This window comes from Amphiura filiformis, chromosome 15 (genome assembly GCF_039555335.1).
Source record: "Amphiura filiformis chromosome 15, Afil_fr2py, whole genome shotgun sequence".
Taxonomy (NCBI): domain Eukaryota; kingdom Metazoa; phylum Echinodermata; class Ophiuroidea; order Amphilepidida; family Amphiuridae; genus Amphiura; species Amphiura filiformis.
In genome coordinates, this window is record NC_092642.1 from 63,116,932 (window position 1) to 63,142,430 (window position 25,499).

The 25,499-nt window shown below is 36.3% G+C and overlaps 1 pseudogene; it reads right to left on the minus strand.

The window, feature by feature from the left end:
- The window catches only part of LOC140171937 (arylsulfatase B-like), a 41,077-nt pseudogene extending 16,307 nt beyond the window's left edge, over positions 1-24,770 (minus strand).
- Positions 24,771-25,499: the final 729 nt, after the last annotated feature.

Sequence of the window (25,499 nt, forward strand, 5' to 3'; positions counted from 1 at the left end):
CACTTAATGCCTCTAAAACAAAGGTTATGACTTTTGGAACACACCAAAGAACTAGAAAAATGGGTGACTTGGAAATAAAAATCAATAATGAAACTCTTGAGAATGTGAATGAATTTAAATATCTTAGTATGTGGTTTGACCCATAACTTAAATGGGATAAGCATATTGAAAAATGGCTGGCAAAATATCACAAAAACTTGGTGTTTTAAAACGGTTAAGTTGGTATATTGATCAATACACTCGTAATATTTTATGTAATGCTATCATCTTGCCTCACATCGACTACTGTTGTACAATTTGGTCAACTGCCGCAAGTAAATATATTAATCAGATTCAAGTCTTACAGAACAGAGCAGCCAGACTGACTCTTGGGTGTAAAGTTAGGGATTTACATGTGAAGGCCTAATACAATACTTCTTCATAAGTATCGTTCAGTTAAAAAGAAGTATAAGAAACTTCTTAACTCTAAAAGGTCTCAATTTCGTTCTGCTATTTTTAATGCTCTTGATAATTTAGAGGAACAAAATCCTAAAGCTTTTTGGAAACTTTATAAGGAATTGTGTGATAAACCAAGATTATCTGGTAATAACTCAATTACGCCAAATGAGTGGTGGAATCATTTTAACATACTAATGAATCGTCATCTTCCGCACTCTGATCTTGATTTTGAAGATCAGATCAATAATTTTTGGGCTACTCATCAAGATATTTCTTTTAATGACTTAGATTTTACTATTACATCTGCAGAAGTTTTGACAGCAATTGCTCAGTTGAAAAATAATAAATCTCCTGGTCTTGATTGTATTAGAAATGAAATGCTAAAATGTGGCAGTTCTACTCTTGCACCCTTATTGGCTAAAATCTTTAATTTGATTCTTCTAAACGGTCAATTTCCCGAATCATGGAGAGTGAGTACACTTACTGTTTTACATAAAAAGGGCGATAAGTGTAACCCCAAGAATTATAGGGGTATTGCTGTCTCTAGTAACCTTTGCAAGTTATTCTGTTTAATTCTTCATAAAAGATTAACAGTTTTCACTAATGATAAGAATATTATTGCTAAAGAGCAGATTGGTTTTCAAAAAGGGTCTCGTACGCAAGATCATATCTTAGTACTCAAGACTGTTATTGACAAATATATCTCCAAACTGAATAATGTGTATGTCTGTTTTGTTGATTTTTCTTCTGCTTTTAATACTATATGGCGTAATGCTCTTATATTTAAATTATGTGAAGTTGGTATTAGTGGTAAATGTCTTAAGATTATTCATGATATGTATACTGCTGTTTCTTTTGCTGTTAAATGCGAAAATAAGATTACGGATACTTTTAATACATCAGTTGGTGTTAAACAAGGTTGTGTATTAAGTCCTTTGTTCTTTAATATTTTTCTCCATGATCTCCCAAACATTTTTGATAACATGTGTGATCCTGTTATTTTGAATGAGTCCCCTTTGAATTGTTTAATGTATGCTGACGATTTAGTTATTATGTCCACAAGTGCCTCTGGTCTTCAAATTGCTCTAAATAAATTGCATAACTATTGCTCTCGTTGGAAATTAAGTGTTAATATTAATAAAACTAAAATTATGATTTTCAATAAATGTGGTCGGTCAATAATAAAAGACCAATTTATGTATGGTTGTGTTCCAATTCAATTCTGTAATGAGTATAGTTACCTTGGAATAATCTTCACTCCATCTGGTTCTTTCTTGACTGCCATTAACAGCTTGAAGGATAAAGCAAGTAAGGCTTTCTTTAAAATTAGGGAAAATCTTTATGGTAGTTCAATTAAATGCAGCTTTAAACTTTTTAATACTCTGTTAAGACCTATATTAAGTTATGGTTGTGAAATTTGGGCACCTTTATTACTTAAGGGTCTCAAGAATGGTAATTTTATTAATATTTGTGATAAATTAAGCAGTGAATCACTTCACATTAAATTCTGTAAATTAATTTTAGGTGTCCACCGTAAGACTACTAATAATGCAGTGCGAGGTGAATTAGGTAGTCACCCTCTTTTGATTTTTATGTTGTCTCTCTCGTTAAAATATTGGTGGAAATTAAATGATGATTGCCTTAAGGGATCTGATTCACTAGTTATTCATGCCCTTATTGATAATCGTTTGGTTCAGAATGCTAAGTATTTTACATGGTCAAATGGAATTAAAGCGATATGTAACTACACTGGTAATATTGATATTTGGGATAAACCAAATATTCTACACAAAACATCTGTCATGAAAACTATAAGTTCTTGTCTGTCTACTGTGTATAATGATGAATGGCTTTTTCAAATTTCAAATATTCAAACCAAACTCAGGACTTACTGTACATTTAAAACTAAGTTCAATCAGGAGAACTATGTTCATATGTTAAATCGTAATCTTAGAGCACCATTGTGTAAACTTCGTGTTAGTGCTCACCTATATACTCATGATTGAGAAACAACGGTATGTTACTCCTAGGATTCCACCTGAAAATCGTATTTGTCAAATTTGTGATCTGAACGCAGTTGAGGATGAGTTTCATTTTATCATGAAATGCACTGCCTATAATGACATTCGTTTTACTCTCGTCTCTCAAATTAATGATGCTCTTGTCACAGACAATTTCTCTGACATGGATTATTTTGTTAACATTATGTGTGCTAGTGACTTTGATATTATTAAAGTAGTTGCAGAGTATGTTAGATCAGCTTTTAATGTTCGCGCTATATTGATGAAAAACACGTAATTCATTCACATGAAGTGTGTTCTGTAAAGAGTTTGTTTTGATATGTATGCTAATTTTCTTGTCATATGACGCGATGACGTCAACCGCTCTTCCGCTTTATATGTAAATTATTTAAACCCGGAAGTACTTGTTTACCTCAATAGTTTGTTAATATTTTATCTTTTGCTCATGATAACATAAGTATTTTTGTAACTTGTTTTATTTAAAACACTTGTAATATATGTTTCTGTATGTGTGCTTGTTGATGATAACCTGTTTGTTGGGTTTTTAAACATCAATAAATTTGACCAATAGGAAAAGCTAATCTGTAATCTGTACAAACAACTCAATTGGATGAAGGTAAATCAGCGGGCTGGTTATTTTAGAATTATTCTTATGTATAAATGTATTAATAATGTGGCTCCTGAGTACCTGAGGGACAACATTCACTCACAAATAAACATTCACTCATACAACACTAGATTTGTTGCAAATAAAAATATTTTTCATTCTTCTGTTCATACTGAAACTGGTGAAACTGGTAAACGTTCCTTCAGGTACTCTGGAACAACAGCATGGAATAACCTCCCTGACAATTTAAAACAAATAAGCAGTATTATTAACTTTAAAAAGTCGCTCAAGGAGCACATTTTACAAACCTAACTAGTCTATCCTGTTTATAGTCTCATGTGTTTTAATCTTTTAAATATTTTATGGTATTACTCTGTATATATTATGTAGTTTGTAATTATATAATATTTATTTGTTTTATATCTTGTATTATTGGTGCAATGACTTTCTAAGTGTATTTTACATTTATTTCCTTGTAAATCATTTGTTTATGTTTTATGGTATCGAGGGCCCCTGTGGAAAGCAGTGCTTGCACTGATCAGGGTTTACCCTCGTTAAAGATGTCATTAAATAAATAAATAAAATAAATATATGGAACAGTTACATTGGCTTCCGATTCATGAACGTATTGTTTTTAAGATATTGCTCCTTGTTTTTAAGTGTGTGAATAACATTGCTCCTCCATATCTGGCTTCCAACTTACTTAATTACACACCTTCCCGCACTGGACTGCGCTCGTCTGCAGATACTACCCGGTTAGTTGAACATACCATTCACTCCAGGAAACTTCAATCCGCTGCTGACAGATCTTTTTACTTCGCTGCTCCAAAGTTATGGAACAACTTCCAGCAGCCCTTCGTTCTGCAACATCTCCTCATATATTTAAGGAGAATTTGAAAACATACATGTTCCCATATTGACTTGTCTTTGTTCATTCTTTGCTCTGTAGTGTATTATTTTATTATGTATCATCACACCCGCTGTGGTCTTCATGAAATGGCGGGCTACAAAAGCCTTATTGTATGTATGTATGTATGTATGTAAGGTGTATTCTTTAAGGATATTTGTACACTGTTATTTTGTGTTTACTTTTATGTATGTGTGCTCTGTAAATCCCATCGAGACTTTTGTATGATGCGCTATATAAATCTCTCTTTTATTATTATTATGTCTTCCATAGGGGGGGAATGGATTTCAACTGGAATAGCTTAATGTTCAGCATATGAGCCCTGCATGTGTCGTTATTCTTCATCAAATTCTGTATATTTTTCCAGGGCACTTTTTAGAATCTAAGTTGCACGTCAACCAAATTAAACCCTGCTTCCCCAATTAGAGTGCAAGTTGTACTAAACTCATTTGACAGAAACTACAAGGAAAGGAGGGATTAATTGTACCCCAAAAGCCACCCACTGGACATGCTACTGATAAAAAAGATAGGGAAATCAAGTAATTAAAATAAACTCCTCAACATGCTACAAATAACATGTAAATCAAGTTATTAAAATATGTGCAATATCATCTACAAACAACCAAATCAATCTCACCTGGGTCGCCAGTCACAAGTTTCCAATCCTCAATTCTTAGAGCAGCTCTTATAGATGTATTGAAGGCAGCTTTTCTGAGAACTGATTTGCCTTCTTTATGTGACAATGGATCTATGTTATGTAAGAGTTCTGTACGTGGTGAGGAGGTTCCATTTCTGAAATTAAATGGTTCATAATTTTATTTGGTCTGCAATCCTGGAAATAATGTGTTCGAACACGCATTGTAATTCCCACATTCTTCTTAGTATACGGTATAAGTTCTTCTTATTGTACAGGGGTAGAAGGGGGACCATTTCCAATATATATAATACTTCAAATATTTTATTAGATAACTGCAATTATATACAAAATACAGAGATGAAACACAAAACATTTGAAAGGCAGAATAAAACAGCAAACTGAAACAAAGCCACCAGATTATTGTGGGAACAGGAATCAGTGTCTTTGGACCCAGAATCTGGAACAATCTTCCTTCATCCATTAGGTCATCTCCCACAGTTACTACTTTCAAACGTAGCCTGAAAACCCATCTTTTAACCCGATGTTGTTTCTTTTACATATTTTCTTGTAGTCTTTAGTAGTAGCGTAAGTTTTCTGTAAAATGATCATTTCTTTGAAATTGTGCTATATAAATGCCGTTGTATGTATGTATGTATGTGTATGTATGTAAGTGTTGTAATTTCATGATGTATGTTGCATTACGTACATTCCCATAGTCTAGACCGTAGACGTGAACATGGTTGCTGTTTCATTATCATGAAAGTGACAGATCCAAGTAATATTGCGTAAGTGATATTTGATGTTCTTTGAAAATGAAGTTATAAAAGCGGACAACATACTCATAACATCATCAAAGGTAACGCCCAGGTTTCTGACACTAGTGGAGGGGTGGACGATGTCATCTCCAATGCGAAGGCATATATCAGGCATCTGGCGTTTGAAGTGAGGTGATGATATAACCAAGAATTCCGTTTTGTCGTTGTTTAATTTCAAGAAATTAAATGTTATCCATGTTCTGATTTCTTTGATTCCAATATTAAGGCCTTTAAAGTGTTCGAACAAATATTTCTAAGATTGTGGTGTGAAGAAGTAGTTATTTTTTACAATTCATTCATCAGGCTAAAGAATTGTCCTGTGTTTAACACTGTGGTAAATTCCCCATCTTGGTTTGTCATGCATGAGGACCAAATAGTATACCTCCAGCATTTATGTCTTATGTAGTATCTGTCTAAAGCAAAGAGACCAGACCAAAAGAGTACTGACTCGAATTGCCCTGTATTTAACACTATAGTAATTATTTCCCATCTTGGTTTGTTATGCATGAGGGTAAAACAGCACACACAACACACCAATATATGAGATCAAGTGCATGATGCTTGCCCGCTTAAACATATACTGTGTGGGTAATCATTATAGGAGCAAAGATTAAAAAAATCATGTAATCACACACATGGTTCTTTTCCTTGTATACCCAGCAAACACAAAAATGTTTTTAAAAGTTATTAAAGTGTAATAAACGCATTTTGATTATGGTCAAAATGATTTATTTAAGAAATAAAGGGTAATGCATGATCCTTACACGAAAATAATGTGTCCGAGGCAGTAAAAACGTAAATAATGGGTGAGGCGCAGCCGAACCCATTATTTAAACGTTTTACTGCCGAGACACATTATTTGCGTAAAGGATAATGCTGCACCCTTTATTTCTATTCTATTACCACAAAATAGTGTGATTTAAAGAGAAAATATCAATTTTTTGCCCAAATATTTCAAGTTGTTTACCTCAAGGTGGAGCGCATACAGCGTAGCCAAAGCGTATGCACATTCCAATAACACAACCTAACATTCCATTCTCCCTATAAGCAGGTATGCACATACAATAACACACCCCTGACATTCCATTCTCCCCTACATAAGCAGGTGTGCTGTGCGCTGTGATGCCGCTGTGATGATAGAAGATCATAGAGTTTGTTGCCCTTGACACTTTATCGCTAATTAATGGTCAGACACGAGACGCGTTTCAAAAAATCACAGCGCGCGATTTTGAATAATGAGTCGTGGGGTAATAGAATAACATTTAAATGTTGGGTTATATAAATAAGGTCATTAAAATATTTGAAAAATGTTTTACATGAAAAAAAAAAACAATAACACTACAACAACATTTTAAAACTATTTTTTCAACACTTAATAACATTATGTTAGAATGTTTTGTATAAAGTTTTCCCAGTGTTTAAATGGACCTCAAGGGAATTAGGGATTCAATCATATTTCACCGTTGTTCATCACCGTTAAACGGTGATGAACAATGGTGAAACATGATTGAATCCCTTTCAACAACGAAAAGAAGCTAAAGATCGTATAATTCACATGATTATTTCATGAGGAATGTCATTGTCTGTTAATCATTGCTACTCAGCCTTACAAAACTTTTTACTTCGATGATTTCTCTGTTGATATCGATCAGCAATAAAACTACAGAATAAAACTGCATGTTTAGCCGCTGCCTGAAAAATACTGAATTCAACTTGTAAAGCTTGCATACGCTTTTTACAGGTTCCAGGCATGATGAATTTTACGCACTCTCGTAGCGTAACGCGTAGTCTCGCAGCGTTCACGCATTATCGCTTCAGTAAAAGTGTGGATTCATCACGGATTAACAACGGTTGGCTCCTGTACAAAGGTATAGGAAGAGTTGTTGAAATAGGCTTCAAAAGAGCTAGCTTTCTTGGGTTGTGAAACCCAAACAAATCAACAAGTTGTCTTACACTATGGCATTCCACACATTGTAGCCATCCAATGGCTTGGTACCATTCAGACTCCCACCTGCTAAACCTCCTACTTACACTATGGCATTCCACACATTGTAGCCATCCAATGGTTTGGTACCATTCAGACTCCCACCTGCTAAGCCTCCTACAATGGTTGGAAACCAATCGCTAACATGTATGAAAGCCTTATTCATTGTTCCCTGGATGCTTTCAGGCAGTAGAGGACTATGTATGAAGCCAACACCATGCACACCACCTTCCCAGAGAGTAGACTTGGAGCCCCTCAAGGGCCAGTTGTTGGCCCCACGTCCTATAGGTCCACCATTATCTAAATAAGAAAACCAAAAATTGCAAGATGACATACCTGAGACCCACTTTTTTGTGCCAATTTAACATAATTACAACAAATTTTAATAATAATAATAATAACAATAATAACAATAACAACAATAACAATAACAATAACAATAACAATAATAATAATAATAACAATTTAACAATAATAATAAATGGTTCTTTTCAGGTGCAAATCTTCCGAAGAACTCAGAGCATGCAAAAACATAAAAAACACAAACAAACAAAAACACAAGTAATTCTGTGAAACTGGAAAAGCTTGATAAACAAGATGTGTTTTAAGCTGACGTTTAAATTGAGAAAGTGTGGGGATGTTACGAAGGTTGGTTGGAAGCGTGTTCTAAACAGTTGGAGCAGCAAAATGAAATGAGCATTCATCGGCTGATTTGAGGTTAACCCAAGGAGTTTTCAGTAATTTTGTAGAGGATGATTTTTTGAGTAATTTTTCAGAGGATAATCGAATGGAGCAGGAAGGTTGATAAGTACAAAGCACAGATGACAGGTATGGTGTGCCATCCATCAAACTGACAAAAAGCCAAAACTTTTAATCTCACCTGTAGAAAATATGATGATAGTGTTGTCATACAGGCCAGATTCTTGGAGTGTCTGGGTAATATTACCGACAGCTTCATCAAGACATGCAAGCATACCACCCATAGATTGTCTATCTTTATCTTTGATGAGTTTCTTGAATGGCGTCTTGTAGTACTCTGGGACTTGCAATGGTTCGTGGACAGCTTGGAATGGTAGATATAAAAACATGGGCTGTAATGAGACAAGCAGATATGAAAACAATTAACACACACCACACATCTTGTATGACCCCCCCACTGAAAGCTCATGCAAATGTTCTATTCTATTCTACTCTAACATGCAGTAAAGCCCCACCAGATCTGTATGAAAGGGAGACAGGGAAACAGAACTAAAGGTTAATATTCTGAATACATAACATACTCCCCATTGTCTTTTTGTAATTTTACAGAATCTGGTGGTGTGACAAAAGTCATATAAGAGTTCAAAAGATGCCAAGTTATGGCATGGGTGCTCAAATACTTGTTGAGCCACTTAATGAGAAGACTAATGTTCATAAACAGACCAATGCAAAAGCATTGTTTGAGTTTTGTTGTAAGGTGTTCACATGAATTATCAACTTTAACTTTGTTAACAACTAAATATCTGAACTGAATGTTTGTCTGAACAGTTAATTATGAAACTTAATCCATCTTCAGTTCACCAGAGTTGAAAACTTCCAGTAGCCAGCCACTATCTGCTTCTCGCTTTGTGAGACAATCTGCCAGCTGAAGCTTATTTGGGACCCATTCGATTATCTACCTCACCTGCAGCAAGCAATCTTTGAATCTCGGCGATGTCGATTCTGAGGCATTTCTCATATACTTGCTTGGTTGAATGAATGTTCTGATGTCAAGACTTGTTGTCAGTATAGACAGCTATGGGTAGTTTGTTTTCTGCATAGCTGTTGCAATACACCTTAGTAATCAAAGTTCCAAGGTACACAGCCTCATCTAAGGCATTCTGCATAAAAAGGGTTTCTGCTGCTAGAGTGTTTGACACCTTCCTCTTTATCTTATTCGAAGTCCCATCAAGAAAATTACATGACCTTGACTGCTGGAGACTCCATCTGGAAGATTCCCCCATGCGTTGCAGAAAACATCCATTTTCCACTCGCCCAAAGGTCCTAGGTTAGGGAACAGTGTGTCTCCTGTAGCATTCTTTGCATGACTTAACTGCTTTATTAGCCCTTAAAAGCTGTTCCACTGTTGGATTATTTCTAGTCATATTAAGTTCCTGAGCATCGTAACTTATGTCTGGCCTGGTCTGTTTATGTAGCTCTCAAGTTATGCATTTCTACTTTGGTTAAAGGGCTTGGCTTTTCTGATTTCCTTTTAAAAGATACAGGTATTTCCTTTATTTCAGATGCATAGTCAATCAATCTTCTACCTACTTTGTTGGCAATCAGGTCAATTGCCTCCTTATTGAAGGCCTCTGATCCGCCAAACAACTGAAGAGAGCCTTGTCAAGTTGCGACTGCTTGTTCAGTCTGAGAAGTTCAAATTGAACACTAAAATACCAGTTCCGGGATGCATCACCTAAACCATACACTGTCTTGTCCAGCTTCCATAAGATGCCATCTTCTCTTGCTTCTTTTGGTGGCATTAGATACACTTCTTTGTCTATCTTCTTTCCTTGCAAAAAGGCAGACTTGATGTCAATACTTTCACATTTCCATCCTTCACTGGCAGCAATTGCCATGACAATCCTAAGTGTGGATTTGGCTGCTGTGGGCGAATCAGACTGTACCTTTTCTTCTTCTTCAAACCCTCTTACAACAAGATGTGCCTTCACTCCTACATGCCCATCTGGCATATTCTTTTCAGTTACCACCCACCTTGTAGACAATGTTTCTAGAATCCGCTCTGAAGATTCAGGTTTGGTAAATGCTCTTCTTGCTGCATGAAGGGCATTGAGATGCTTAACAACAGTGTTGCTAACTTCGGCATCTTCAAAGGCTGGGGGACTATTCATAAGGACTGATGGTAGATTGGGGTTGTTTCCTAATACTAACTGAATTGGACTGAATCCACAGTGATTTTGCATGCTGTTCTTAGCATTAACAGACCATGCAAGGGCAACATCCAGGCTCATTCTAGGATCTTCTTCCATCATCTTCTGAACACATACATCAACAACATGGTGATTTCTTTCACAAATGCCATTGGACCATGGCATCATGCACTATAAATCCCCAATTATTTAAATTGATTAAATACTATATAGCTCTATATGCCCCCACCTTGTTAACTTTGACCTGCTGTTGAATGAGCTTCTGAGCTTCCTTCGCAAACACTGTGGTCGAATACTGTCCGCTGTAATCCCACGCTGGCTTTGCGTTACGATGGAAGTCATATCCCCGTACTGTTGTGTTATATACATCATTTGATCTATTGTGGAAATAATAATGCTCCATACCCAGGTAGTATCCTGACAATTAAAGCAATAATAAATGTTCTTAGCACATTGGGGACAAGTAAGATATGTATATTATAGGGGCAAGGACTACAACTACTGCACTATAAATTTTATTTCAGCACAGACATCAGTTATGGGGTTACAGTCAAAAATGAGGGAAAACCAATATTTGATCAATAAATCAATAACTACTTGCTTTGAGTTGCTGAATTTTTAGTACAGTAGTTGTAGTCCTTGCCCCTATAATATACATATCTTACTTGTCAACAATGTGCTATAATTTTTTTAGAAAAATGCAAAAATAGGCATAAAATTGGCCAGGGGTGTAGTACCCCCTTAATGAGCTTTTAAATGTTTGATAAACAAACTGGCCCCGTTGTTAAGTTGTTAAAACTGGGCCAGTTGTGAAAAGGTTAAGCACAAGCCCTAGTTATATACATCCATATTGGTCTATTACGTAATTACAATGCAGTACAATGCTCCATACCCATTACCCAGGTAGTATAAATTAAAATGCACCAAGTTGAAATATCTCATTAAAACAATATAAGACCCAAATATCTGAGTTTTTGCTGAGATCAAAACAGCATCACTTTTGTTTGTTTTGATGTATAAGCATGGTTGTTTGATATTACAAGTTTTTTTAATTTCTAACAAAACATTTAATATAATGTTCAATTCTAGACGTGGACAACAGCGATCACACCTTAATATACACATATTTTAGCCTCCAGAAAAACGTTTTTTTGTTGCCTAAAGGTCATGAATAAAAATTTCTTGTCTGCAATTTAGTGATTAATTGCTTATAAAAATAATCCATTGCTCAGTGCCAGAAGTGGATTTATGCAGTAGCTGCCATGTGTAGATCAGAACAATATACTGTGTGTAAATTGTCAACTGGTCACAGGGCAGCTATTGCACTTACCCACTTCTGACACTGAGCAGTCAAAATCAGCTTTATAGAGGTTGTGCATATGACGTATCATACCGTAAATATGGTGGACTTCTCAAATGCATTCAACAAAAGCATGATTGCAACTACGCGACAGTTTGTCTCACCACAGTCTCGCACACATAACAAATGCACTACGATCAAATAGGTTGACGACAACATTTGATTGAATGGACTACACTGCGCTATGATTACGGTGAAGGACACGGTTCAAATCCTTTGTTTGGAGCCAATCGATAAAAGGATGCAGGACCTCTATACTCACCTAAATGTGAATCAAACCCCCTATTTGTAGGAAGACATTCCTTTCTGTACAGTCCCAGGTGCCATTTGCCTATCATGTGTGTTACATACCCAGCTTCTTTTAATTTCTGTGGTAGTGTTACCTCATCAAGTGGTAAACAGTATGGGTAGGCAGGCTGTATGACACCATGTTGTAAACCTGTATGAATCTTAAAACAGACAAATAAAAAAAAATGTTCAGGACCACTGGTGTAGCGTCATAATTAAGGGCATGTACCCCCAATCGATTAAAAAACTGAGAAAATCCCATAGAAAAATTGCTAAAAATGGCTTGTGCCCCCCACCCCCATTAGACCCGGTGCCCCCAATCATGGTCGGTGCCCCCGGAGTGCCCCCATATGATGACCCAGGCTACGCCTCTGTTCAGGACTTGCAATTTAGTGTTACACTCAACGGTGTGCCCATGGGGTGACTTTAAGGGAATTTGGTCCCAATATTTTGCAAATCATGCAAAGTCAGTCTAATATTCATGTATTCTGCTGGCATTAGGATATCCACTTCACAAAGTTTGCAACTGATGCGCAGGTACTCTCATCCAACTTCGATGTGATTATCTGCAGCAGCTCTCTATGTTACGCCTGAGTGGAGTGAAGCAATTGGTTGATGGAGTACCCCTCTCTCCCACAGGCGAAGGGGAGTACTCCTCTGTTCCCGGTGGCAGGGAGTACCCTCTCCCAGGCATGAGAAGAGTATACCTCTTCCCTGGGGGAGGGGAGTGCCTCTCTCTCCTAGGTGGAGGGGAATGGCCCTATCCCATGGAAGGGAGTAACCCTCTCAGGTTGAGGGGAATGGGTGAAGGGGAGTACCCCTCTCTTCCGCATGGAGGGGAGTCCTATCTCCCTGGTGGAGGGGAGTACAAGGCAGGCCAGTGGTTATTGGTTATTATTTATGAACTGATTGATTTTGACTTGACATCTGAACATGTGTTACCAGACAGAAGGGCAGTATTAAAATAGTTGACATTTATGGGACTGTGTAATAATTATGAGTCATGAAAGAGGGTAGAGTGGTAAGGGTAATCTAGCCTTTTAAAATACAGGGTGTCCCAAAAAAAAGAGGCCCCTCATTGTGCCCTCTTATTCTCCTATTTCTGAAAACTTAATCAAATATATTTTGGTATGTAACAAAAACCTTGAGTCGTTAGCTTGAATAAACCAAAACAATTTTATCAATCGGTTCACCACTTTTGAAGATATGCTCTTTTAAAGAAATGTACCCGTTTTTCACTCTGTCCACAGAGAAGGTTTGGCTACTTCAAAAGGAGTACACATACCATGCATGAATATCAAAACTTTATAAAATAACTTTATTTATGGAATGGGCTTTACCGGTGGGTTTATGGGCAATGGATTTTGTTAATAGTTGCCGAATGGGACTTCTTTTGCTTTACTTGCAATTACTTATTTTTTCTTGGTTATTTATGCCTTTTTGTTTTATTATGTTTCTTACTTTCTTACTTTGTTGTTTCTTGATTTCTTTTTTATTTACAACATAAGCCATTTCTCTTTTTAGGATAAAAGGTAGCCCTAAAAGGCTGTTTGGTTTGTCTTTGGTTCTTCTGAACTGAGTTTACTGTGCTGCTCTGCCCTCTACCTGGTTGCCTCCTTGGCGAATACAGGTTTCAGCCCCGTCCTCATTGCATCAATTATTGCTATGTACAATCCTTTTATGGGATACTTGCAAATGCATTCAGTAATACGTCTCACGAAGATCTTAGATTTTGCCACAAAGGAAAATAAGTGGTGTGAGGTCTGGTGATCGTGCAGGCCACTCCACAGCATGAGCCATCCCAACCACTCTGTTTGCTATCCGTGGACAGAGTGAAAAACAGGTACTTTTATTCAAAAGGGCATATCTTCAAAAGTTGTGAGCCGATTGAAATAATTGTTTTGGTTTATTAAAGCTAACGAATTAAGGTTTCTTTACATACCAAAATATATTTAATCAACTTTTCAGAAATAGGAGAAAAAGAGGGCGCAATGAGGGGCCTCTTTTTATTGGGACACCCTGTATAATAATTAAATCTTCATATATTGTTTGAGTCATCATCTTTGGGATTTCTTGTATTTGTTTTTTGATTTGGCATGTGTATGATAGGAAACAGAAGACAAAGTGATAGACAAGTTATAGGTTAATGAATGTGTATTACTTATTGGGAGAGAAATTAGACAAAATAATGCACTTGCACTGATGTTGATGCGTCTAATCATCCCCATTAGACGCATCAACATCAGCGCAAGTGCATTATTTTGTCTAATTTCTCGAGCAATAAGTAATACAAGTTTATTAATCTATTTCATACACGAGAAGAAAAAAACATGTGATTTTTACTTTTTTTATATAACAAATTATCACTAAAAATGTTGGAAAACAGAACCAAATATAAATGCATCAACCCGCCCAAAAAATGAATCAATCCTACGCGACGCGAACGTGCACAAAACACTGCGCGTAGTATGCGGAGTGCACAATATACACAATCAATGCATGTTTCGTACTTTTCTAACAGCTTTTCTGATTGGCTACTTTGATATAGGAGTGTATGAATCAGTCGACCAGACCAGTCTTTTACCTGATATCGCCCTGTCATCAGTTGACTTCTTGTTGGAGTACATATTGGTTGCACATAGTAATTTCCAAGTATCACACCCTCTGAAGCAAGCTTGTCAATATTTGGTGTCTGCATTGCAGAACCATGGTTTCTTCCATTATAGCTTAAATCATTATAGCCTAAGTCATCCGCTAATATAAACACTATGTGGGGTTGAGTACGGTTGGAGTTTCCACTTGTTTTAAGTCCATTGATACAATTGATGCATGCTCCTGTTTCCCTGCGATTCTGACAAGGAATAAGTGGCGGCCAAAAGTAGAGTAAAGTGAGTAAGATACCGTTGGCATTCATCAGTAGGAATAGAATTAGTATGCTCAAACAAGGCTGCATTTTCTGAAATTAAAACAGAATTGTGAGTGTAACATACAGCCAAGCTTAAAATGGTGATGCATCATGCATTAATACATGTACAAGGTGTCCCATAAAACAGGTTACATGTGGTAAATTAACCACATCTTGCGATGGTACAGCAAACACTGTTGTTTTTGCAGATATTATTTATTCATCTTTTGTCTAATTGTCTGCTTAATTTCAACTCAGTATCTTAAAGGCAAGGTAACTTATGAGTGCAAGATGACAGGGGTGTCAAGAGTGACTAACCATCAATATATCGTACAATGAAAGTTGAACACAAGCACATCTTTTTTTTTCCATCTTTTTCTTAATACTTTTATTTTTCTCTTATTTTTTAATGCAGTAAACAACCATATTGACAAATTACATATTGCACAGCTGAAATTAATCAGGTTCAGAGATTAAGAAATAAAGTAAGATGGTCATTATTGAGAAGAACACCGTTTTGGGGAAGACATTTATGCACGCTGTATCTCCGGCCATCAGGGGAAGACATTTATGCACGCTGTATCTCCGGCCATCAACGTAATGAAATATTAATAACAATCTTTTGCATTTAAGCTTTAATTGTTTGGATTTTGTTGAGTTGAAATCGCAGCTGTGTTTCTGTGTTGAGTCTACTATACGAATATTGTCCATTTTCTTACTGAACTCTAGAAATAAGGGGCTGTGCAATAACTATGAGCCCTGGGGAGGGGGTAAAATGGGGGGGGGACAAGACATTTTTGGCGAGCTGAAAGGGGACATAAGCAATTTTTGGCCAGCCGAGAGGGGGGCAAACGATTTTTGGCACACATTCATGGGCACCTTTTAAATAAAACTCTCTAAAAAGGCTTAAAAGGTTTTAGTGGTGTGCTACCTATAATCCTATCCAGAAATTTTAAAGCCATTTAAATTACTTACGCCATAGGTGAACTAAGTGATCCCAGGGGTTGGGGTATAACAAGCCCTATTCTGATCATTTTCCTCTAGATTTTTAGATAGAACCTAAAGCAAGTATTTTTCATTCATAACCTCATTAATATACGCGAAGCCTGTAATCCAATCAAAAGAAATTGATTGCCTGACCGCGCACTAATTGCGAGGTCATTAATAACTCACAATGACTCCGGACGCGCAACAATGACTTCTGCGCGCGTGCGTGTATATGCTACGCACTATGGCAACACACACGCCTACGCGATGCCGTCGCGCTTCTGTGATTGGTAGCTCTTTTGTCTGCGCAAAATGTTATATTCGCCTGGTTGATTTTTTTGTAGGGTAGGTTACAACAATGATTAAAACTGGTTATATTTAACAGCGTTTTATGGCATAAAATAACATAAAATGTCATTTTGATTTGTTCAAAATATTAGATACGGCGGTAATGAATTTACCGCTCCCTCAGAAAAATACCTTGGCCCAAAACAAAACCCTCCGATTTCACACAATGGCCTCAAAATAGATGGTGCACAGTTTTTATTCTCTAATTAGTATAAAATGGACCTAAAGCCAAATACTATGCTTTATATAGTATATGTTAAGGAGAATACACGAGGAACTGTTGATTCTTGAAAAATAATCAACGAGCGGAGCGAGTTGATTATTTTCAAGAATCAACAGTTTCAAGTGTATTCTCTGACTTAAACCATTGCTTTATACTAACAATAATATTCTCTAAAGCTGTGAATTCGTAAGTTAATAGTAATAATAGGCCTAAATGGAGAAAGCAAACATGACATTGTTCCACATTTGTAATTTCTTTATCTGTTGATTCGTATTATTGATATATTTGCATTTACAAGGTATCTCACGCACGCAAGACTGGACACACCTGTAATTTCTATATCTGTAGATTCGTACATAATTATAATAATGTCCTTCAAGTGATTAGACAATCAATAGCCATGCACTTCTGATGCGTTTAATAATAATAGGTCTCTATTTTGCATAACAAGGACAATTGCCATAATAGTCACGGGTTCATATCAAATGGTCAATAACAAATCATTGCAGCGTTGCACTTGCTCTAGAACTCTAGCCAAGAATTTGCTCACCGAAGCTAGAGTTCTCGAGTAACGTTGCACCTGAAGATAGCTGGACCTGTGTTGCATTCTGTATATTACTACACACAATTTTATTGGAGATCTTCATGATGATTTGTTTTATTTGCCATATACGGGGAATTATCGAAAATACTCAGAAGTAAGGATACTAAGCAATGACACTCAAGTTCTCCGTGTATCGAGTGTTCGGTTTAGGAACAACCATGCAATTATGGAAATTATTTGTGATCTTCGTTGAAATGCATCCCGTAATCATAAATTTGGATAATTGCAATTATTCGATGGAATCATTCAAAGGATATATTGTGGATTCACGGGATTTGTTTTGAAGATGTCTTTCGAAAAGGGAAAAGGACATAAAACATGATTCTATATTAGTCGAACAAAGGTAAGCATGTGTCCCATTTTAAATGTGTAAACAGAGGAAGAGTTCGTTTTATTTGGTTGGTCTGAACCATAATACCTACATGTCCCTGAACTTAAGCGGCAAAAAACAAACAAACAAACAAATAAAAAAGTAACTACAACAAAACTTCGACGCGGAAAAAAGCATCGACCTCAACTTCCAGCCCCCCACCCCCACCAACCACCCCCACCCCACCCCTGGAAGTCAAATGGAGTGTCCCTAACATTATAATAATTAAATGCGGTCTTTATTGACAATTACCACACAACTATAAAAGCAGTATAAAGACTAGAAACACTACTAGAATAAAGATAAAATAAGTTCACATGAAATACCTGAACGAATAGTAAAAGCTGCATTAATGTAAGCACACACAATTTGTAAAATATCATATCTTTAGCACCCATAATAGCAATAAAAATATCATAGTTATGCCTACCCTACTTAAGTTTGTGGTATTCTAAATAGACTTATACAGACAGAAAAACCTATCTCAGAGTATCCTAAGCTTTACATTTCATAATAAAATGATACTCATCATATTAAAATATGTAATTATAATAAATATTTATAATATTTAATCATAATATTTAATTATCGGATCGGCCTACTGGCTACTGATCGATATAGGTAAATATTCAAGCATGCCAAATACCACCAGATAAAACAAAATGTAGTTTGTACACGAAAGACAAATAAAAATTAAACAGAAAATAGATCTACGGTGGCTAATATCATCAATAAACATGCACAAAACAAACAAATAAATAAACAGATAGGCCTAAATGCATTGATACAGAATGTGTATTATGTATATAGTAAAGTTACTAAATAAAAAATACGTAAGCGACTAAACTATTAAAAAAATGAAAAAGAAAAAAGAACAGAAAAGAAAAAAAAAACGACAAAAGATCAAATATTTTTAATTAAAAATAAGTTGAAAAAGAAAAACGTGGTCTATGCAAATCTTGGCGGAATAATATATTTATGACAGAAATGAAAGTGTAATGGCCGAATTACACTCAAAATGCACAATTTGCGTTATTATTTTACATATTACAAATACAATTTTGTAGGCCTATGGGCCTACCATTATAAAAGCTCGGTAGGCCTATTATATAATTTTGGAAAAACGTAAGTTCAGCGCATGTACAAATAAAGTATTGTATTCATTGTATTTTTTAGTGTAAAATGGTTTCATAATTTTTGAATGTCGTTCATTTTATTTTATTTGTTCATGATATTATGATAATGTTCCTTTTCCTATCACTTAATTTAGAAACAGCCGTAATTCTATTCAATAAACTGTAGATTACATGTTTTGTACGAATCCACACTTCTCTGTACGAATCCACACTTAACTGTAGATTCGTGCAGAAAAGTGTTGATTCGTAGAAAATAATCTATAGTTTATTGAATAGACTGACGTCACAGCAATGGTTTAATGTTTAATATTTGTTCATGTACAAAAATTATAATCTTCTATGAGGATTTTACTCAAATAAAAATACCCTAGTGAGGAATTGGTTTTAAATTTGTCCCATGGTGGAATCACCCCAAAAATAACAAAAAACTATGATCTGACATTATGGATAAATATAAAAGCAATTATTACATAAATAAAATTATAAAAGAATCTCACTATCAATAGCAGGGTCGAAAATTACATCAATTTGCTTTCGGTACTTCTGGTATAGTCTCGGTCCCAGCCGATTTGTGCTCCTTCGTCACTTAAACAAACCATCTGGCGACAACCTCATAATACGTCTTTCCTGATTGGCTGAATTAACTCAGTAAAATATGGAGTTGCCAAACATCGGCGGCGGAACCGGGGAGGCCAGGGGGGCCAGTGGCCCCTCCACTTTTTTGACTGGGGGGCCTGGCCCCCCACTTTTAACCCATAATGTGCTGTGTGTAACATGTCTGGGTGAACATAAATAATCAAATCTCTATTCTAGACCCTTAACATGCTTAAAGAAAGTGTCATGATGCACAAAATGGCATTAATTGGACCTTCATTTTGCAAAATTTTCCAACTCCCCTGGGTTAATATCAATGTGTAGGCCTATGGATAAACAAATTCCCCTTTAAGCTTCTGCTTTGGACACCCAACACTAAAAGCAATAATTTATACAATAATAGTGAAAACTTATCCACGAATGGCTTCAATTTGGGCCTTCATAAACCCATTTTCGGATTTTTCAAACTAAAATTGTACACAACCTGACTTAGCTGTGGTCTAACCCACGAACACAGCCGTGTTATAACCCCTAATGACCTTTGACCCCAAAATATATGAAAACGCCCATAGACATTCACATTGGCTAATGTCAATGCATGGGTGCACGTGGCACCACTTTGCTATGTTACTTGTGGCAGAAGGGGCATTTTGAAGGTTTTTCGTCTCAGACCGGAAGTGACCCCGTAATGACATTTGACCCCAAATAAAAAAAATACCACATATGAATTGGGTAACCACAATTCATGTGTGAACATACCGTTACTGTCCTATGTTTTTCTTATCAAATAAAAAATTTTGAAGGTTTTTCGTTTTATACCGGAAGTGACCCCTTAATGACATTTGACCTCAAACAAAAAATACCACATATACATAAGGTAAATATAATTCATGTGTGCACATACAGTCACTCTCCTATGTCTTTCTTAGCTTATAAAAATTTTTGAAGGAATTTGGTTTTATACCGGAAGTGACCCCTTAATGACCTTTGACCTCAAATCTGTGTATGATTCATAGACACTGGGTAATAGCAATGCATGTGTGCAAGTTGCATCACCGTCCTACGTAATTTGTGGGAGAAATAGCATTTTGAAGCTATTTCGTTTTATACCGGAAGTGACCCCTTAATGACCATTGACCTCAAACAAAAAAATACCACATATACATTAGGTAAACATAATTCATGTGTGCACATACCGTCACTCTCCTATGTTTTTCTTAGCTTATAAAATTTTTTAAAGGAATTTGGTTTTATACCGGAAGTGACCCCTTAATGACCTTTGACCTCAAATAAAAAAATACCACATATACATAAGGTAAACATAATTCATGTGTGCACATACCGTCACTCTCCTATGTTTTTCTTAGCTTATAAAATTTTTTAAAGGAATTTGGTTTTATACCGGAAGTGACCCCTTAATGACCTTTGACCTCAAATCTGTGTATGATTCATAGACACTGGGTAATAGCAATGCATGTGTGCAAGTTGCGTTACCATCCTATGTAATTTGTGGGAGAAGTAGCATTTTGAAAGTATTTCGTTTTATACCGGAAGTGACCCCTTAATGACTCTTTCCCCAAATAAAAAATACCACATATACATTTGGTTAACATTATTCATGTGTGCACATACCGTCACTCTCCTATGTTTTTCTTAGCTAATAAATTTTTTGAAGGAATTTGGTTTTATACCGGAAGTAACCCCTTAATGACCTCTGACCTCAAATCTGTGCATGATTTACAGACATTGGGTAATAACAATTCATGTGTGCAAGTGGCGTTACTGTCCTACGAAATATGTGGGAGAAGTAGCATTTTGAGTTGAAATCACGTTTTTGACCCCTCTGACCCCTACTTGACCTTTGACCCCACGAATTTTATGTGACATGTAGGGGCATGGTCATTGATGATTGTGACCAAGTTAGGTCAAAATCGGTGTACGCATGTCAGTGCTAGAGCAAATGTAAAGGTCGACAGAAGAAAGAAAGAAGAAGAAGAAGATCCTGTAAGAAAAAAGACACAAGATCCTGTAAGAAAAAAGACACAGCCGTGACTAACGTCACGGATGTGTAAAGAAGAAGAAGAAGATCCTGTAAGAAAAAGACACAGACGTGACTAACGCCACGGCTGTGTAATAATAGCGCCAGAATGGTCCACCAAATCGCTTCAATTGGGCCTTCAGTTTGCTAAAGTTTCTCACTTCTGAGGGGGGGGGGCACACCCCCTGCTTTCACCCTTTTTTCTGCTTTGGACACCCGACACTTAATGTTTACAGTAATAATTTATACAGTTAATAATAGTGAGAACTTGTCCACGAATGGCTTTAATAGCTTCATTTCACCAATTTTCGTTTTTTTCAAACTCAAATTGTACACAAGAATAGTACCAAAATAGTCCATCAAATAATTGGGCCTTCATTTTGCAAGAGTTTCTCACTTCTGAAGGGGCACATCCACCCTCAGACACCCCCTGTGTCGCGCAAGCGCAACGAGATCCATTACTTGGATTTTTACATCAACCTGACTGGCCCCCTCACTTTCAAAATCGTTCCGCCGCCTCTGTTGCCAAATAAGGCTAGTTGATGGACAGCCATGCAGTGATATATAAATCAACATCCATGCAGTGATATAAATCAACACGCTGCAAGTCGCTGACATGAAAGGCAATACAGACGATTGGCGCCTCAGTTGCATTGTGGTATCTACAAAATACGATGTTTGTGTCACTTACACAAGTCACGCCCTAATTCATCAGCCATATGGGTTCCATAGCCAATAAGCCCTTTCGCAAGTACAACTGCGCAAGTGCAGAAACAAAAGTCGCCAAATAAAATCGGAGATAAATACGAGGAGGCTACTGTACATTTCCAATGCGGTGAACTGTGCCGTTTGCATAAAAACATCTTGTACTGGAATTTTGCCGATTATTTTGTCTTTATTTCTTCATGATACATTGTATTTTATTTTATATATTAATTGATATGAAGAAATAAAGACAAAATAATTGGCAAAATTCCAGTACAAGATGTTTTTATGCAAACGGCACAGTTCACCACATTGGAAATGTACAGTAGCCTCCTCGTATTTATCTCCAATTTTTTCCCATAATGCATTGCAAGTATGCCGAAATCTGAAATTGCGAACCGGCTTATTGAAAACCTTTTTATTTGGAAATCTGCATCTGTTTGTTACTGCGTAAACACCTGGTAGAGGTTATCTCACACAGAATTTAGCTCGTCAAGGAGTTGGAGGGCTAATTTTTGCTACTCGGTCTCTTTCCCTGCAGTTTGTTGACGTCGATCGGTCTGTAGCTGGTCCTTGAAGTTTTGTAGTGTTGGGGCGCATCGTAGGTGGTCAGGTAAAACATTCCAGGTGGGTATAGTTCTTGGGTAGAGTGATCTACATGTAAGGTAGCAGTTCTTGTTTGCAGAAACATGGGTGTAGATTAGGGTGATTCACAAAAAATTAAATTGGTATTTTTCAACGGGACACCCCCTCATTTTGTTCATTTTGGTAATAAAATTATACCTGCAAAATATGAAAAAAATTCAAAAAGTTTAGGGGTGCTACCGGTCAATGAACTTTTGTACACAAAGTCAATGGGATTTTTGTCAAAAATTTCAAACGCTTATTTCAGGGCCTAAAAAGTCTACCAGGCTTGCAAAACTGAAGTAAATGTTCAATGATATACATAACTTTGTGAAAACATGGGTTTTTACCAAATTAAAGTTCATAGTTGACTGTAATAATAAAAAATGTTTCAAAAGTGACAGAGGGAGTGTAGCTCAAGAAAAGAATACCCTGGGATATCCCCTGGAATCCCACCAGGCGCCCCAAATTTATATACCTTATTGAACTGAACTGTTGATAAAAAAAGATTAAAATTCTTCACATATTAGTTTACCCCAATGGTGATACCAGCTTTTGAAATCTTATGTAATAGTAACTATCAAAATCCATACATCTGTATCAGGGGTGGTCATTATGGCCATACCTGATGAAGATTTGTATTGTTTGAATTGAATGACCACAGGAAGGATTAGATTCACCATGGTTGAAAAGAAATGTATGTAAATTGGGGTCACAACATTGGATAGTGGCCAGTTCAAAACTACACCTTGTGCAAGGTACTTGTGACAAGAGCTACATGTAGAGTGGCTAAGACACATTTACTACTGGATTACACATTAAACATTACACTACACTTATTACAAAAACAAAACATAACAGAACAAAAACAAAACAAAACAAAACAACACATAATCATGATCAAGTAAAAACAAAACAAAGCAAAAACAAACAAAGAAACAAAAAAAAAAAAAAACATTTAAAAAAAAAGAAAGAACTAGAGCCCCATAAACACAACTTTATATTAGCCAAGTACCATAATATTTTGGCTGTTCCAGCAACTACCTTGCCCCAAATGTAACAGTTTTCACAAAATGCAATTTTCTGGAAAGCGGGTTAACATTTTTACAATTTTCTTTAGCATTTATTTTAAGGACATTACTCACACTATGATCAAATATTTTGGCACAATCAGGGAAAATTAACATGGCTTTTTGTGTTGTAAAGAAAATGGCTCATAAATCCCATTGACTTTGTGTACAAAGTTCATTGACCGGTAGCACCCCTAAACTTTTTTGAATTTTTTCATATTTTGCAGGTATGATTTTATTATCAAAATGAACAAAATGAGGGGGTGTCCCGTTGAAAAATACCAATTTCATTTTTTGTGAATCACCCTAGTGTAGATGAAATTTCCAGCACTTTGTCGAGTCTTCCGTTTAGATGTCATGGTCTTGGGATTTGAGGAGATAACTAATGTTGTTTGGTACAAGTCCATGTGTTTCTTTGTAAACAAGCTGAAGTGAAGGCGGGCCCTGGTGCGACGACTTTCAAGGCTATCCCAGTCAAGTTGGCCAAGCATGTTTGAGACACTTGAGTGGCGACTGTAGTCATTAAACACGAACCTAGCTGCTCGTCTTTGAACTTTGTCAATGGTATCTTTATTTGTTTGTTGATAAGGGTTAAATTCATTAACCAATCAGCGATCGTCATTTCGGGGTTGTCGCCAGACGGTTTGTTTAGTGACATACCGCATTGAATAGTACTTGCATTATATCTCAACACAAAGGAGTATTTCATGATCCTAGCATCCTCTATTTATGTCATTTTTCATTAGATATCCACGAAAAATACCTATTCCCAAAATTTCAGTTGATTCCGATTTTGCGTTCACGAGTTATGCATGATTATGTGTATTACACTACTCCATAGACAATGCGTTGTAAATTCATTTCTGGTGCACCAGAACGAAATTCAAATTTCACGATATCTTTGCTAAACGAATTAATCTGCAAAAAATATTTTGTACATAAACATTATGTAGCCAGAGGTTTCCAGTGATATAAAAATCATGCATGCGTGAAATACAACTTTAAGTTATATTTAAGCTTACCAAATTTGTTGTTTTGTCCGACTTTATTGTGTCTGTAACCTCAAGGCGACTGTTCTAAATCAACGATTTTATAATCAAGCATGTTCTGAATAATTCAATAGTCAATATTAATTAATTTACTATGTTTTATTCTTTAAAAACCACGATAAATCTACAATCGGACACTCCTTGTGCTTGTCATGTGATTACTGTTTGTTTACTTCAACTAAAGACAGCTCGTAAGCATAAAATTTTGCTTCTTAAGGGCGCACACCACTAAATAATCTTCCCATTGAAATGCGTGTAAAAACACCAGTTTTGTTTGCTCGTTTTGAGGCCTTTTCGGCGCTTTCTGAGAAATTTAATGATAACCAGTCGATTGCAAATCGATGAAAGTTTAACATATGTTTCAATGTATGGGTAGTCTTCCACCTCGTTTTCCCGGTAGGAGCCGCTAAACAGCGCCCTCACTGTTTTTGACATGCTCTCATGACTGTAAACCCGTTTCTGCCCATTTTTAATACGCGGACCTATTTTCTCAATAATTATAAAAATGCGACTTTTTAGCGATTCAAATTCATGCACAGGCTTTACACTTTTATTTAAGCTATAATTCGCTACTCTTTCTGATTATTAGTCCAAAGAGCAGCCCATAATACCTCAAAAACTTTCTGTATTTTTCCGGAACTTAGTAGGGTTGCACAAATGGCGCATTGATTTAGTGGTGTGCTCCCTTAAGGCGAGTTGGAGGAGCATGGCATGAAGTTTGTATATTAAAGGAGTATTTCGTGATCCTAGCATCCTCTTTTTATAATACAATCATGCCAGATCCACTGGAAGTGAGGATGATTGGGACAAGTTCCGGACCATCAGAAAAGAAACCCAGAGAGCCTCTAACCAATCTTACTGGAAATGGGTGAGATCCACC